We start from the raw sequence: 18,691 nt of genomic DNA, 5'->3' as shown, positions 1-18,691 counted from the left end.
TCCAGAGAACCTGGAGACGATTCTGTGAAGAGTTGAACGGAATGTTCTCATTTTATGTACTATAGAACAGTGGTCCCCAACCACCAGGCCGTGGACCAATTGGTACTGGGCCGCGCAAGAAATAATTAAATATGGCCGTTCTATGTATTGAGTCTGGAGGAGCTTTTATTTTGAAAATGCTTAACCGGATTCTGTTGGTTATGTCTTGCGCGCCAACATGCAGCTGAATGAGTAAGAAACAACTGCATCGCATTCACAACGCGCGCACCCGTCCTCCCCCCGTCGTAAGAACCCTGCCGCCCGGTCCTCAGGAAATTTATGAAGGATTGACTAAAAAGGTTGGGGAACACTACTATAGATCTTTAGAAATCCAATGCAGAAATCAAAATATGAAAAGATTATTGAGCTCAGTTTGTTCAAAATAAACTGTTTTTTTTCAGAGGTTACTGCAGTAATGCAGAGTGGCATGGTGACAGTCAGCCTGTGGTTCTGCTGAGCTGCTTCTCCATGGGGTTTGGGTCAAGCCTGTTTTTTGTTTTCACTGAAGCAGGTACCGGGTGGACTGGTGCCAAGTTCTGTTGGAAAATTCAATCTGCATCTCTGTAAACCTGTGGTCATCCCTGCTGCTTTTGCACCGTTTTCTGGGACATTTTTTCCTTCCACTTAACTTGCAACACAGGCTCTCGAATACAAGCCCTGCAGACAGTTCTTTAGCAAAGACATTTGGTAACTTAACCTCTTTGTGGGGGGTGTCAATAACAACATTCACCCAGCAATCTTTCCTATGATTGCACCTATAATATTTCTGTATTAAAAATCCTTTATCCTATAGATGTTATATTTGCAGTTATTTGCAGTTTTATTCATTTTAAATAACATTTCTGCTGGTATTGCACATTTCTGTTTTCCTGCACATATTTTGTTTTTCATGTATTAGTCTGTGATCTTTTTAATGCACAGATTCACATGCACATTATGTACAGATAATTAAACTAAGTATATTATACTATTCTTTCTATCCAAGGAATGGTCAGTCTGATCCATTCCTTGCATCAGATTGTTTGTATTTTGATGTTGCAATCTTATCCTTACTGTACAGTAAATTAATATTATTATATATTTGAAATAACTTCAACTCTTTTGAACATTGTGTGAACCTACATACCTTCATGCCTCTACCCCTGAATTTCCCCACTGTGGGACAGTAAAGGATATTTCTGTTCTAGTCTGTTGTAATTTCAGAACCATTCGCGTTAATGCTTCAGGTGAGTTATGACTGACTCTTTTTCTGTGGTTAATTTTTTTGAACCCAGTAAATCATGAACTAAGTATTAAAGAAACATCACAGGAAACCCAAAGGTTGTGGAGTTCATTATCTGATTTTAAGCTCCTGTTCTTCAACCTGCTGACTCCTCAGAGTCTCACACACCTGGGTAGTTTTCTTTTGGATAATCAGGAGTGGAATTATTCAACTTTAAGCATGGTTGCTCCATATTGAAAAGGTGCCTGTTCTGCTTGTTTCACCATCAGACTAACAACTGCTCTTAACAAACAGTTTTATCCAAGCAATGGAATGTTGAGTGGAAGAAAAACGTTCAGCTGAAGACGGTGCACAGGCTACAGGGGAAACAAACTCTGTTCTACATTCTGGTGTAGACTACAGCTCTAGGTATCCACGACAGTTAAAATGTAATTTGTTAAACTCTGAAATAATTGAACGCTGACTTTATGATTTATTGAGATGCAGCTGCATGTCTTCACATTCACTCTCGTTTCTCTGTAACTGGTCTTTGCATCCTGACAGCTTCCTGTAACACTTTTCATCCATGTCTTTCTTTTTCTTCTTTGTGCCACCTGACATCTAGCTGCTAACTCTGACAGTTTCATCTCAGTGCTGATGTGTAAACCACACCTTATTGCAGAAAAAAGATTCTAAAACTATGACTAAGTTTAGGATGTTTCTGCCTGACTCCTCCCTGCCTAAAGCTTGTTGGTCCTGATATCAAACGGTGATATGATAGTGTCGGTGTTCTTGTGACGTGGTTTTGGAGGATGCTCTCCGCGGTTATTCTAAGAAGAAGCTTTGACAAAGTGGGACTTTCCTCCCTTTTGAATTCTCCGGTGAGATCTACTGATTTTTTTTCTTTTTACTTTGAGTTTTAATTTCACTTTGTTTTCAAGTTTGGTTTATTTCAACATCCATCTGGAAGGTAATAACAATGAAATCCATTTGTATGTTTGTACGTAGAGTTGATTGCGCGTTCCTTTGCTTCACTGCCATCATTTCCTCTGCAGAGGTAAAACAATAGTGATATATTTACATGAAGACCTATGCATATGTGTATTTGTGGTTGGTGAGTGTTACTTCTATCTGTGACTCATGTTCCTCTTTTCATTCATGACTGCACAAAGCACAGACTGAACTCTGATGTCAAACGCCACAAGACGAGGAAAGTAAAACAGGGAAGGAGGTAGAAGGAAAACAGAGAGAACAACTCAGGCTGCCGGAGTTTTTATTCACAGCCAGACGGGTTCTAGACAACACAGAGTACCGTCAAAATGGACTGAAGTGTCACTTGTGTGCTTTGCTGCTTCTCAGATTGGTAGTTGAGTGTCTGGTCTACTGCTGGATTGGGCTTCTATGTGTGTGAGTAATATTCCAGTTTTTTCACAAGGGGCGCTGATGTTGTAGGTAAAAGTTTGAACACGCAGTTAGTTTGTTCCTAAACGGCAACACAGAAGAAATTGTGAGTTGTATCTGATGAATGATCGGATCTGAAAGTTCTGCTTCTCTTATTCGCACGTTTGTTTGTCACTGCTGCCGTTTTGTATAGAAATATTTACTTTTTCACATGCTAATGCTAATACATAGCGGTTGCGGGGATGGGTTACAACTCGGCTCATACAGTTTTTTACTTTATAAATTTTTTGACTAAAAATGTTTCCAGTCAAATGTGTTCTTTGTAACAAGGGAAACATGTTGGAACCATTTCTTTCAGCCAGCTGATTGGCATTTAAATCTGCACCCAGCAGATTTCAGCAGTTTTTGTCGGCTCCACTTTATCTCTTAAAGTCTAATAGTACCTATATATAAAAAGGAACATCATCATATCTTTAAGCATAGTTCCGGCTCCACCCAACAAAACAAACCTTGGCAGCGCTCTCTTAACCGAATACCGCGCCCATCTACAGCTTCCATGTCAAACTGAAATAAAAGTTAGAACGTTTTTTTTTGGTTTGTTTTTCTGGTGGCATGTAGCTTTCTGAGTTAAAGTGAATGGAGATCGTCCTTTGTCCTATGTGACTCACTGCTGCTGTGCCAGTGAGCAACAGATTATACCAGTCTCAGTTTTCATTTGAGAACTCTGTGTTTAATATAGACATATCTTGTCCTGTGTCAAAATTCGCCACAGGTTTACTCAGATTTTCTTGTATCACTTTCTTTCTCTAGAAAACCCCACGTCAAAGGGACTTTTATCTGAATGCCTTTGAAAGTAATGTGAAAGCAAAGCAGTAACTGGACAGTAACTGTCCATTAAGGTCTGATAAGGCTCCTTGTTGTCTCCAAACCTGGTTCAACACGTGGAACCAAAACCAGAGTTGTCATTTTACAATTAAAGCATTTTGCTGTCTGGTTAAAGTCAATATTCTCCAACCATGTTGTTGATTTTCTCATCCCTTCAGAATTATTTCTTTGGGTTCCTAACCTGAGTAAAGATTCTACAGGTGTTTAGCTAGTTCTTGCGCACATTAGACCTGAAATCAAAATCTGAAACTAAAACTCTCTAGGCAAATATAATGACTAAAGATAGATGGAACTTCCCTACTCTAAGCCAAAGCTTTCAGATTTCTGATGGTATAATCTCAGTTTCAGGAGATCGGTATCTTACAGTCCTGACACTTAAAGCATAATCTTTTAAGTTAACTGATGTAAGGTAACGTGACAAAAATAGAGATTAAGACAAAACAGAGGTTAAGGTATTTCTATTGTGTCTTCAAAGTAAATTCAACTAAAAATGAAAGCAGTGTGTGTTTGAGAGAGGGAATATCACTTAAATACCAGTCAGGAGTTTGAAATGGTATGCTACACATAAATTACTTCCCTAAATTTACAAAAAAAAAAAAGGGGCCAAAAAACAGACATAATGCTCTGTCATGCTACAAATATTTAATCATTCAAGGAAACTAGGGTCTTATTTGGCATATATTTAGCCTGACTGTTGCCTTCCTGTGCCAGGAATCTTACTTACACTCTGGGCTCTCTCCTCTTTGCTTGGATTTTCTCCAGTAGGTTTTCTACTGGGCCAATCAGCAAACAGAAGGAGTAGTTGTAAACAATGCAGATGATTTTCTGCTCTGTTTTAGAATCGTAGTCTGCCTGTAGTTTTAGCGATGGCAAAAACTACAGACAGGTGGTGCCTGTAGTGGTGATAGTTATGCTTCCAAAATCATGAATTAACATGAACAGTAGACTCATTCGGATCGGCTTGCGGTTACTGATTGGGTCAAATTTAAAACCTCACCATGGGTCACACCTCAAGGAAGTAATTTTTTTCTCAACAACCAAGAGCCCAGATCCTCTGGATGAAGCAATGTGTAGAAGAAGTCTGGTTTTTACCAGGCAACACCAACATCAACACGAACTTCTGTCCATCCTTCCTACAGTCATGTTCATGCTTGGTTGCTGCATCATATTAATCTTAAAAAATCACTTGAGCTTTGACAGTTTCCCTCAGCCTGCTCCCTTTCTCCCCTGGGTGTGGACATTGCCTGTCAAAGCCAGTGGATGAATGTCTCTCAGTCCAAGAGCAGCATGAGCAACACTGCATTGGTTCTGTGTTGCTTTGCTTTGGTGCTCACCGCTGCCACTGTTTCTCTGCTGTAGCTTCATGCAGAGAATAGTTCCACCATATTGAAAAAACATGAACGCTTGTTATGTGTTTAGCATGTGTGCTATGGCTACAGGCCAACAGTCTGCGTTGTTGCATTTCACCTTAACGAGACTCGTCCAGTGGCCTTAACTGGTGACACATCGCACCATGTTCCAGTTAGTTTTCTCCATCAGTTCTGTGGCTGGCTGCTCTCATGACTGCCTGTCAGCCACTTCCCACCTTTCAGGCACATTTACTGTATATAAGGCACTTGTTCAGCTTTGTCACTACCTCCCTCAGTGACTGAAATCATAGAACAGCATCAGGTTGCTGTCAACCCCTCTTGCTGCTTCGCTCTTTCTTAATCAGACAGAGTTAGGCTGAATGCCGTTAATCCGGGCTTGAAGATGTTTTTGAAAGCGCATCACTGCCTTTGAGCTGGTGTCCAAAATCTGAAACTGATGTTCTCTTTCCGCTCTATTAATACCTGACTCAGAGATACTGTCTTCAATGAAAGGTCCCCCTTCTTTCTTTCTTTCTTCTGTGGCTCAGATTCAGAACTTAAAAAACAAGAAAATCTACAATCTTGTTTGAACAGCAGCTCAGGTCATATTATGTAATGTTGCAGCTAAACAGTAAGAGTACTGTAAATAAGGAATACATTTATGAAACAATATTCACCCTGATATTCAAACCTTGCAGAACCAATTTAGGTGCAGTAACTGGAGGTTCTTGATGTCTGTATGATCTTATCACTTTCTTGCTTTGCTTTAGAATTGATTTAGGTGTTTTGGAGAACAGATGCGTCCAAAAACTGCAGGACATTTAATATATTTTGTTTTCAATAAATGCTGTATACAGCAACAGAACATTCTCTTTCTAACCTTAATTCTGTGATAATCATACCCCTCATCACACAACCCAACACTGCTGCCAATCCAGACAGAACATCATAATTAGAAGTAGAGTGACTGAACCATTCATTGACTGGTTCTTGTTGCCATGCCACATTGTTGATGCCAGATGGGCTCATCTGAGTTTTTCCAGAAACCGCCAATCAGCTGACATTTTCACACACACAACCGGAGCAGCTGGTCGACTGGGCATGGTGGTTGTTCCATATTTTCCTATATATGCTCCCGGATTTATAAGCAGATGGGTTGCAGCAGACCACACCTGCACCTGTCAGCCAAGAGCAGGAAAAAAAAAAGACTACAGTTTAGACCAGCTCAAAAACAGACAGAAAGAAACGAAAAGAAGAAGGATATGAGAAAGGAAAGAAAGAAGGGAAGGAAGGAGAGACGTAAGGGTTGTGTAAGGAATGGAATACATAACGAAAGCAGACTTAGTAGAAAGAAACCACATAAAGAAATAATGACAAGAGGAAGAACAATATTTAAACAATACTTTGGGGAGTGAAGTCTAGAAACGAATACATTTACACACATATTTTGCACCTGATATCTCTAACATGCAGAGGCTCAGGACATGTTTTCCCCTATGTTAGCTGCTGCTGATGCTGCTTCCATTGCATAGGTTAAAGGGAAAGTCAAACTAAATACTTGCACACTCTGTTGAGGTTTTATGCCTAATTACTCAGCAAATCTCGTTCTTGCTGACACTGAATCATAAAAATGCTGCCAGCTCAGTTTGAGCTGCTGTAACTAGATGATGTATGAAAGTTGGTGAAGCTGCCAGGCAAACGTTTCTGGTCCAGTTCTGAAATTAGTCAAAAAAGCTAGTTGGAAACACATTTGACACAGCGGGACTGGACTTGGCCCAGTGGTGCCCTCTGGTGTCTACATAAAAATACTGCTCTAATGCAGTATTAACACTCATTGGCCACTGGTCTTGATGGATGTTCACTCTGTGGTTTAACTTTGCATCAAATGAGAAATGTGACTCAAAACGACGAGGATGACGTTACAAAATCAGGGACCTAAGAATAAAAACAAATTTACACTTTGTTGGTCTTCCTCTGGCTTTTTTGAAAGCCAGACTCTGTCAAAGCATTGTGTTCAATCAACTCATTAGTCTTCCACAGAATATTTTAACGTTCCCAAATAGTAAACGACATGTCAGTTTTGCAGGATGGAGGCTTTTTTCAAAAACTTCCATCAGAAATGTTTCGACTGGATTGAGATCCCGACTGTTTGCTGGGCACTGAGAGGATCAGACAGATTAAGTATCATCATGACAAATGACTCCATCATCAGCAAATCTACTGTGTGTTGGTGGAACACGACAGTGGAAGTCAAACTCCACCGACATCCAAAAGAAATAAACTCCAGATCATCAAACCGTGACAACATACTTGTCGACAGATGACTGAGAACAATCAACACCATTTTACCTTAAGCTGCCTTTCTGAAGGGATTTGATCAAACTTTCCATTGTTTCAGCAGACAGTTTTCTCGTCTGATACACTCAATTATAACAGTGCAAGTCTCATTTAGACATTTAGTTTTGTTCAGGTGTTTGTTTTAGAATATAAATTACAAGTTGATTCATATTTCTTTCCTTTGCTTGACCTGAAAAAGATGACAGAAACTACAACAATGAAAAAATTATTGGTAAAACCAGTTTAGTATCTTCCAACAGAACTGAAAACATGGCATAGAGTAGATTGGTTGTTCTTAAAGTTTACATCAAGACCTTCACAAAGGATCAAATATCAATGAAGGTGAAGATGCAAGATCCTCTTCAGAAACCGAACTAAAGAAAAATAGTAACGGTAATATTTATCTATGCTATAATAATCGATTAAATTAAAGCATTTTATCTCAAATTTTATTGACTTAGTAGAAATGCTTTCATACTCCACCAGAAGGGGTCCCAGGTCTTCTCCAGTGTTACTATGTGGGTGGAAAACTGAGTGGTTCTTCAGCTTATTGTTTTTTTCAAACTCAAACACTGACTAAGCACTTGGGAGGAGATATTCTTGGGAAAAGTACACAAGAGGTAAAAGTATGATGCAACTTACCTACAAACTTCAGGAACCACAACCTGAAGATTTGCATACTGACAAAACAGAAATGAAGAACAAGCTGGAACCCGTAAAAAGCCCCCAGAAGCTTGATTCAAATGTCCTGCGGAAGTCACGCCGAGGCTGATACATTCAATCATCTACTGGAGTTTTAACAAAGTAAATAATTGCCTTAGCTTATAAAAGTGTATTTATTTGACTCAAAACAAATGGAACACCTCAGTTCCCCAATAATCGGGTCACTGATTATTGGGGACATCATAATTAGAAGTAGAGTGACTGAACCTTTGTTTCCTCCCCAAACAAAGTCTGGGGAGGAAGCTCCTCACAGCATGGTAACTGGACAGACTCCTTCATTAGCCAGAGATCAGAGTCTTTGATCAGCTCTGATCAGTTATCAGGAGGCCCCAACCTACCTGCAGTGGTCAGCGGGTGAGAGGTGAAGTACACTCTGGACAGGTCACTAGTTTATCACAAGTCTACACAGAGAAAAGGCAGCCATGAACACACACTCATACCTTAGGGCAATTTAGAAAGATCAGCTAAAGTAACAATGATGTTTCTGGACTATGGGAGGAAGGTGGAGAAACTGGAGAGAACCCACACATGCAAGAGAACATGCAAAAAGACCCGAGGACAAGATCTGAACCTAGGACCTTCTTGCTGCTAGGAAACAGTGCTACCAACTGTTGATTTCAAAGTTACGACCTGGAGTTCTTGCTTTTGTCTTTTATGTTTCACAGTCGTTGAAAGAAAATCAAATCTGGTTCAAATCAGAGACAACAGGTTAGTTCTCCAAGAGAACCGTTAGTTGTTAAAACAATCTAAATGATTGTACAGAAAATTGTTTTATAGAACAGTAAATAGAACAGACTGATTGTCTCTTATCACTGTTAGTATTTTCTTTGTCAGTGCCTGAGCTGCCTCTCCTGCTGTACTTCCCACAGCTACAGTCACTTTAACACTTTTTCACAGCCTCTCCATTGTGGTACTTAACAACCAGTCCATGTCTACCGCAAATATAACAGCCCTTTTGTTTTTAATGAGTCTGTGCTCGAACTCTAATGTGAACCTGTATAAACCAGTGATGAAATAAAGACTCAGCCCTAGTGTTAATCATTAGAACTTTCTCCTGCTCACGCTGGTCAAATCAACATCTGCTCCACATCATATCACTTCAAACTCACACTCTCACTTTCTGTGAACTCTTTGCAATGTGCTAGACTCTTCAGCTGGAAAGGAAAGACAGCTGTTTATACACTACTGACACCAATAAGACAAGTCCAAAACCTGTTCAGGAACTGTGTCTCAGAAACATTGCCAAGTTATTTGAGTCCCCAGGTTCTTGTTGTACCTTGTATGCAGAGCACCTTTCTTTCTCTCAGCTACAGTAACATTATCAGAGTTCTCATTGTTCTAATTCAGAAATCAGGACACATTCTTTTTGTTTTCATATCAGTTCAAGTCTGTGTACTCCCTATCTGCTTAAAGGCTCTGCAAACCATCTTACTCTTTCTTACTTGTTCTGCCAAGCATTGTTTTCCAACCTTCTGCGGTGTTTTGTTTGTAACCAAACTCAGAAAGCCTTCCTGAATGCCTTCTGATGTCAAAAGTTGCTTGAATAGTTTAACATTTTGATCCACTCTGATATTGCCGTGCTGTACTGAGAAGTAATGACAGTTTTGTTGAAATTCTGAGAACGTGTATCTCATTAAATCAGTCCTACACATTGCACTGCACAACAGTAGGTTATTCACACTCCTTTGGTATTTGTGTGCATGGAAGCAAAGTAACACTTTAACTTGTATTGTCTATAGTTCTTTACCTGATCACAAGAACACAATTCTTAGTGAATCCCACTGGTTCTCCAACTAGCAGGTGGGGAGGTTTTAAAGTCTGGGTTTAATATCCTCCAGTTCAGAACATTCTGCTGTACTGATGGCCGACAAGCTCTAGGTAGAAAGTGTACTGACCAAAGAAAATAGTTCTGAGACTCTGTTAGATTGTAGTGTTGATAGACAGATTTACTGTCATCTCTGCTATGAATCTGGGTAAAAACATAAAATTCATATCTGAAGTGGTGCAGAGGTGCGTGCTGTTTTTTTTTTATTCTCAGCATTGAAAGCCTCAGCCAGTATATTTGTAATGATTGCTGTTTATGTAACATCTTCTTCATTTTATTTTTTCCCCTTTCTAGATTGCTCAAGGTCAGTCAGCAAAGAGATGCTGTACATTGCATGGTGAGTCCTTATGTAACCGTGGTGTTGCTCATGCACTCTCCTTCTCTTTCTTTTCCTCTCCAGGATTCAGTTGGATTTAATGTATGCAGCAGAAGTTCATGAGCTTCTAAACCTCAAATAAGCGGAACCCGACGAACGCACATCTAGCAAGTAGGTCCGTATCTCTCTCATCGTGTACTCTGTGTGCTTATACGTAGGCTCTGCTCAAAAGTTCTTGCAATCATGATCACTATTAATAAAAATAGATAAGAGATAGATCATATTTAAAGAAAAAGACAATCTGAACATGCAAGGAGATGATGAGGTTGTGATTAGGTAGTCCAGCAGAAAGGAAGCGGTCAGTGGAAGTGCCATGTCCAGAAGTGTTCATGTAATGTCTGGTTTAGAGACACTGTAGAAGGTTTCTGGAACAAGTTGATGTGGTCAGCTGTGTTGTTATAGCAGCCCATCAATTTATAATTGTGAAAGGTTGGATGTTAGCTTCTACATGTTTGACATTGTTGACTGAAGTTGGTATGTCTTTGAGCCAATACTAAAAACAACAGAGAACTTATCTAACAATTTCGGCACTATTTTTAGGAAGCTACAGCATTTTGATTAATGTGCCATGAGCTGAGGATGCAATTTAAAAACATCCTCAGCTATAATATTACAGTTAATATTATGTAAAGGTTTGATTATTTAAATATAGATAAACCACAGAACAGGAACAGTTTTCCATGTACTCAGATGTCAAAGTACAGGCCAACCATAAGAAAGAGGAAGCATTTCAATTTTTATGTAAGCACTCAGAATGACCCGGATAAAGCTGGTTGTTGCAAGGCTGTAAATATTCAAATTAGGTGAAAGTTTTTTTGTTTTGTTTTTTTCCATTTTTTTCTCCGAAGAGTTTTTGCGGCTCTTGTGGCTCGTATTTTTTGTGACAGTAGGCGGACAGGAAGGAGGGTGAGGAGAGGGGGGAAGACATGCAGCAAGGGTCACCGGGATTGGGAGTCGAACCCGCGGCATCCGCGTCGAGGACCAAGGCCTCCAAGCGTGGTGCATGCTAACCCCCTGCGCCACCACAGCACACCCCAAAATTAGGTGAAAGTTGAGAGCCAAGAGCAAACTATTTTTCTCACAGAGACTGCTTTCTTATATGAGTGGGTTTAAGGAGAAGTTGTTTTTATACAATCATTCAACTTGAAAACTGGAGAATTCCTGGTCTCAGACTCACATCCTACTCCACACTGACACCTGTTTCCTATGTACACACTTGTGGCAAGCGGCAGCATGTGGTTAGACCACAAGCATGTTTACTTGTTGGTTTGTGATTCAAGAATGGAGGAAAAGAAACGTTTGCCAGAAAAAGCCTCTTCCTATGCAGATGACTTGAAAATATATTTGCAAGGCTGGGGAAAGGAGGCAATGTTGTTGAGTCATGGTTGAGTCAGAGCAGATATGATGACGCTTCTAACAGGATTGCGGTGTGAATGAAACTCAAACACACTCATATACACAAACTAGTCTGCAGCATTACAGAGGAGCAGCTGGAGGGAACAAGCACAGGAGCCGTAGGAGCCTTTCAGCTTTGGCTGTGTGTTCTTGGACCTTTTTATGGCTGTCGTTTCTTGTTAGTAAGTGCCTTCAGATTTCATGTCTCTTGTTGCTCATGTATTTAGGGTGAAGTCCAGACCGTAAATTAGTTTTATTTTCATGAATATAGGAGAAGCATTTTCTGCATTTTGTGGTGATGTTAAAAAATCAAATTACAAAAATTGTCCTTCTTAGGGACTTTGTCATGAACCTGTCAAATGATTTTTAGATTTTGTTGTACTTTAGTCCCTTCCAGATGTATTGGAACTGTGGAGTCAAATTCTTCGTTAGTGCTTAACATATTGGCAATCACATGAAAGATGAGACACTAAGCCTACATTTCATCTTTTAATGTCAGCCGTTACATCCAGATCTTATATATCACTTAGAAGATAGCAACATCATCTTTGTCGCTTTACTCCTTAATATTGGTCTATCACATTTCATTTTAATAAACAGCTTGAAGCTTCTGGTTGTAATGTGACAGAAAGTGTCAAAGTTGAGTGGGTGTGAATACTTCTGCCAGGCTGAATTGAGAAAACATTGCTGTGGGTTTTGTCTTTCCTGAATGCTGTGTTCTGTGAGCATAAAGAGGGACAGGTTAACCTTAGGTTTCCTTTGAAACACATTTCTGTTATCTGAAGTGGATGTGGGCAGAGTTCTTCCAAAAGTAATATACTAAGATCTTTCAACACACATACTGGTATCAGGAGTAGATGTGCTTAAGGGTCCATCATGGTCAGAACAGGGTTGACCTGTCGACTTGTGGTCATGTGGTTGCTGGATGTTTGTTTTCACACTTCAAGAGACACGCTGAGCCGAGCTCCTGTGTCATGGAGTTTTGTCACATGTGGTTTACAGCCGTACAGTAAACACACGTCATGGCAAGGAGGAACAAATATTTCGAGTTCACAAGTTCAGAGGAGGAAGAAATAACTGCAACATCTCATTTTATTTTCCATGTTTCTGAAAAAATAAAGAAGGGAAGGCATTGGGGGAACGTTCACCCGTTACATCGGACCAACCCAGTTCAGTGTTTTGGTCCAACATTAAATACAGTTGGTCCTGAGAACTATCCATCACGCAGAAGTTACACGTACTGATTTCAGCAGTTTGGCCCGAACATGCAGAACCCCTGGGACTATCATCCCTCCTACAGGATAAAACTTATTAAAGGTGCTCCTTATTTATTAATTCCTTCAGACATTGCTGATAATAGTGCATGATCTTAGATTATAGTCAAATCAATACTGGAATCACTTTTTAAAGTGATTCACCTGCTGACAAACTGGACATCTGCTTTGTCCAGTTAACTGAACACGTGGTCACTCTTTGTGCCTCAGAAGACTAGGTGTGGCACTGCTGTACCTTTGACCTGCACTGCGTCAACGAGACTTTCAAAGGAACTTTATCTCCACCTTCAGAAACATTATTGCAAACCTTTATCTGGTTGTACTGACAGGAAGGAACCGGGTTGTTGATGGGAGCCCAGTTTGTCATAGTTACAGTCCTAAATTAACAGGCACACACCTGTGAGTGTGTGGTGTTAATTAGTGTGTGAGCAGAGGCCTCGTTCTGTCAGAGGTTGAATCGCTGCAGGAGGTAAACTGCAGTTCGGCTTCATTAGTGAGAAAACTAGTCCCTGTTCAGGTGACTCTCTGTCTTGAGTAATTGCATTAACACACACACACGCACATTGGTAAAGGTCCAACTCATATGTGTGTGAGTCCATGTGTGCTTATGGCCATGCATCATTCTCTCTAATTGGAGCTCCAGCTCTCACCTCTTCTGAGTGAGCAGCTGTTTTTGTGTCCTACATTTCATGCAACTGCTCCCAATCACTGTGGTTGCCAACAGAGGCAACGCTTTTCAATACCATAATTGTACTTTAGTTTAGAGCTAAATCTAAGGGTATAATATTGAAAGAAACGTGCATCTCAAGGATACTCATGCTTAGCAAAAGTTTATTGAATAGGTTGAACAGAAAAAGACAAACCGGAAACCCAGATCTCTTTACAGACAAAACTTTTCACATAATTGTTTACAGTTAAATAAAAAGTGACCAGTTATGTGTTCACGTTTCAGTAATTTATGTCCTGCCTACAGACAACAGACCCTATCGATCAGATCGTCTTCAAACGGTCTTGGCTGACAGGAAGTTTGTCCTACATTTTCATTCTTTGGATAGTGACTTTCTAGGATAACGTTGCACATGAAAGCAGATTAGTAAAAAAACAAAGAAAAAACATAAAAATGTGTTTCAACCACAGTCCAAACTCAACCGAGATTTCTTGGACAGCACTCTGAAACCAGTAAGTTTTATAAAAACCAGTAAGAATTCCAAAATTTTTGGCACCCACTTTCTGCATATTTTTCCTTCATATTTGGGCTTATTCCATGTTAATGTTAAGAACTCCAGTATCCCTGACCCCTGACTTTCATGTGTTTGATGGCTGTGTGGATAAAAGTCTGCTCCTGGTCCGGCTAGACTGGTCTGTAGGACTACACCTCTGATCCGTGTGCAGCAATAATGAGGCTCATACCCCACAGGGAGGGTGTGAGAACCGCATCCGCTTTCCCACAATGTCTTGTGTGTACAGAAAGGAGGGAGCCAAGGCTGTGACTCGGACACAACCTCTCTTTGCCTTTGGCATCGCCATGGAGACGGAGACTCTTTATATAGAGTCCCTTGGCTGCTCTCATTCTCCTGCTGCTTATCATTCCGTTCGTATGTTTGAGGCTAACGGAGCACAGTTTAGGAGCTGCAACTTGTTCCAACGCAGAGCCAGAACGGTTTTATGTGTGGCTCGAAGGGCAGAGCAAGGCACTAACCCCTCAAGGGTTGTCAGTACAAATCTACATAGAGTCAAAAATGTGAGTGTTAAATCAGCTGCTTTCCACCGTTCCCCTGGTCTTCCCTCTCAGTTCTCATCCTTCCGGTTTCTGGGATCCTGGCCAGGTGCCTAGAAAAACAGTTTCACTCACACACACGAAACTCACAGGAAAACACTCTTCTGTCTAGAGGGGCAAATTGTGCTCTCTGAAGTCAAGGAAATGACACAGAGTGGGAATGAACACACACACACACACACGCACGCACACGCACACACACACACCCGTAAAGTCCTACAGCACAGCAGATCCATAGTTCACTGGCATGTGGGTGTGTGCTTCGTTCGTGTTTAGCACATTTTTTTCTGAGCCTGTTTTCAGGAGACACACCCACTTTTCTGTGTAGGACAGGACACACACAGAGTGAAAGAGAAACAGGAGTGTGCGCCATAATTCCGTCACTGTCAGGAAACTCTTAGCAGTAGGCTTTGAATCAGAGGATGTTGTGAGGTCAGACATAGTGACAGGGACGATGGAATACTGAGGAGTTCACTGCTGCGATTACATGGAAACACTTACTGTGCACACGGGACGAAGAACAATATGACTTTGCTCTGGAGTGGATTACATGAAGACCTGTGAGGAGTTATGAGAAGGAAACGAGCCAACTGAAGCAACTGTGTGAAACGGTGAGTAAAAAGGAAGCAGCGTGGTCTTTGAATGTAAATTTGATCCTGGCAGTGTTTGTCTTGGTGCTTCTTTACATAAGTGTCTACGTAAGTGGGTGTGTATGCATAGTCAAGTAATACTCACCAGGGTTTGCTTACTTTACCTGCGTGTTCTTCCAAGAACTTACGTCATTGGATAGGAACAGGATCTACCAAGCTCTCATCCGATACGTCTGCCATTAGCCGCTCACCCGCTCTATCCTGAGAGCACTCTTGTTTTCATCAGACAAATGTCAGGTAGAGAGCACAGAGCTGTTCCGACTGCTAGAGACTGTCTGTGTGTTTCTGAATGGGTGTGTGGGCCAGGAAGAGAGGCAAAAGTCCGGGAGTCTTGACTGGATACCAAATGCCAATAAAAAGTGAAAATTTCCAAAGTCAAACCAGCTCCAGTCTAACAAATATGTACAGGATCAAGTGAAAGAACAGTTTGAATGTTTTATGTGGGTGTGATCTATTTATTATTATCACACACTGACATCTGAATTCTAATTAAAGTGGAAAGTAGTTTTTTCCAGTGTCAACAGGAAACTGCAAAAAGTGTAGATTCATCAGCAAAGCTGTAAGGCCTCAGTGTACAACCTGTGAAGTTTGAAAAAATAAAGGCCTTAAAAGTGACCCTTGAGGAACACCATAGGTTACTATAAGGCTTTAGGAAATGATCGTCAACAGCAGGATGTAGCTATGAAAGGACAAACATAAAGGCAACATGTTTCACAGACAAATTAAGAATTAGATGATTAGGAAAATGGGAGTAAATCTGCTGAGAATATTCCTGTAAACACCGTGTTACTTTTAAGGACGCTCATTTCTATAACAATAGAGTTTAACACAGATGCATTTCCTGGTGGCCTGTATAACAGTCAAGATGAGTTCAGCAGGAAACATTTTGCTTTACTTGTGGAATGTTAAATAAACTTCCTTGATTTCCTTATATTATGTTTCCTGCGTCAAACGCAACAAATACAAGAAGTCGAGTAACAAAGCAAATATTCATCTATTTCTTGTTTGTAAGACGAGTAGACTGAAACTTAGTGCTCTTTCACTTCTGTCAAATCATCAAAGAGGGAATTTCCACCTGTAACATGTAAAGCACAGGGATTTTTAGTTCATTTGTCAACCCTCCCAACCTTAATACCTTTTCTTACATCCACATATTCCAACCACCAGAAGAATTTGACGGCTAAACAGGTTTTCACTGACCTGAATGAAATCTGATGTCTGACCACACAACATCAGGGTTTTGATTGGACTTAGTTTTCTGTCAATATGCACTTCCAGTAATCAAGTTCAACATTTTGCCAGAAGATTATGAAATCTCCTCCAAGTTTCAAACATCTCCTCTGATTCATACCTGTGGGTAACGTGAACAAATGAGGATATGAACACAAGCTCCTGAAACTGAGCTTATTATTAAGCTCAGAAGTATTAAATATTAGTTTAGTATTAACTTCACTCCAAAACCTAATATCTTCCTTATTTTTGTTCTAGGACGCACAATCAAACTAGCATCAAGGAAGAGGAATGATGCTCCTGAGTTGGCTGTAATGCCTTCTCCCCTGTCCTTGCATTTAAAGATTTCTTGGTTCCTGTAACTCTTGTTCAGGTCAGAAAGGCTGGACTCATTATTAGCTATTGTCTGTGAACATGATGTGGCATAAATGAATAAAGCCACAGATCCTGTTTCTATAGTGCAAGACAAGCCTGCTTGATTCACTTGCACACACAACACACCCTCCCATTTTAAATTAGACACTGTTATGGTTGACACCAGTTTGGACTCACTCTTTGTCATACACAATCAATGAAACCAGGAAGTCAAATCTCTGGTCATTGCATGTGTTATTTAAATAACTGCAAGAATTTAGCCCACTAAGGTTTCTGAGAATACCATAAGTTCCTCTTTGGGCTTTTTGGGTTTCACTATTAGAAGGTCAATTATATAAAAAGGTTATTTTTTTCTTTTCTCAAAAAAGGGTTCTTAACCTCCACATTTTTTCATGATGAGGCATGTGCATTACAACATTCAACCAATGATGTTGTCATGTAATAAACTTCAAAACTTTTTGTCTTCACAAGCACTTTTTTTTTTATTTGAGTTGAGAAATTGAGATTTTAGCAGACTTAATGATGTTGTATATGTTAGCACTGTTGTCTTTCAGCAAGGAGGTCTTGGGTTTGAATCTTGTCCTGGAGTCTTTCTACATGCAGTTTAGGGTTAGGTCACTGTTGAAATGTCTTCCATTTGAATTAAGCTGACAGAAAGCTGAATTGCTGATGGTCAGAGTGAGTCTCAAGCAGAGGAATGAAAATGTTTTGGTGTCTTGTTTACGAGTCATAGTGGGATGGTAGAGGAGATGGGTACATGTTAGCCTCTGTTCCCCTGGGTGGAGCTCAGGTCTTCCAATAGAGCTCTGGGAGTTTGAGAGTTCCTCGCAGTATCTCAGCTGTTCCTAGCATTATGATTATTTGTACTGAAATATCTTGTGTTTCTCCATGTATCTGTTGGACCCACCAATTCAGTGTAATAATAATAATAATAATAATAATAATAATAATAATAATAATAATAATAATAATAATAATAATAATAATAATAATAATAATAATAATAATCATAATCATAATCATAATAATAAAGGGTAACTGCTCTGAGTGATCCGATAACCATAATAACTTTTGATAATCTATCATTTAGGATGGCCATGTCAATCACAACAGCTGCTTATCAATGATCACAATGTCCAGTTGGTTGGGCTTTACTATTTTGTCTGTCTGTGTCTGGAAGTCCCATCGAATCTTACCTCGGCTATTCTCCACCACTTTGGGAAGTGATTCCCATTTTGACTGAGGAGTCTCCAGTTTGTATTCCATAAAGATATTTCTCTACACTATGGCAGTCACTTGGTTATGGCGTTCCATGTCCTGCTAGCATCTTACATCCTGCTATGAGATGTTAGATTGTTCCTCTTTGCACAGCCTCCACCATGGATCTTGGCTGCTGTGCTTGATCTGGGATACTGTTGCTCTGCTACTCATGGACTTCTCCTGTCATGACCAGTGCTTCTGCTATCCATTTGTAGGATTTGGTCATATCAGCCAGTTTAGCTCTCTGTCAGTAGTGTAGCTCATGCACCACTGACAGATAGCTGACAATGGTCTCAATCTGACATTGTCTGAGACATTCACTGAGCCCTGCAGGCCATCTTCCTGATGTATTCATATTTTATCTTGGATGGTGACACTCACAAGGCCTCCATTTGTAATGGAATTTACCATGCACCACCAGCTTTCATGTCTTAACATCTGTGGCTTGTATTTGCTATTTTGCTGCTGTTGTTATGCCAACAGTGTATGTGATTGCCAGCAAGGCACAACTGTTGTTTACCAGGACTTTGTTTTTACCATTGAGCTGACTTCTCAGATCTTTACTTCTTGCAGGTCCCTTCATGGTTATTTGTC

General features: G+C 40.2%; 1 long non-coding RNA gene across 1 annotated transcript in view; it reads left to right on the top strand.

The window, feature by feature from the left end:
• Positions 1-18,691, top strand: part of LOC122826118 — a 46,261-nt gene that overhangs the window by 18,952 nt on the left and 8,618 nt on the right. The window contains exon 2 of the long non-coding RNA XR_006369739.1: positions 10,161-10,251. This is a non-coding gene — a long non-coding RNA (uncharacterized LOC122826118). The remainder of the gene's footprint in view (positions 1-10,160; positions 10,252-18,691) is intronic.

The sequence above is a fragment of the Gambusia affinis genome, linkage group LG23 (assembly GCF_019740435.1).
Source record: "Gambusia affinis linkage group LG23, SWU_Gaff_1.0, whole genome shotgun sequence".
Classification (NCBI taxonomy): domain Eukaryota; kingdom Metazoa; phylum Chordata; class Actinopteri; order Cyprinodontiformes; family Poeciliidae; genus Gambusia; species Gambusia affinis.
This window is presented reverse-complemented; position numbering and strand designations above follow the sequence as displayed.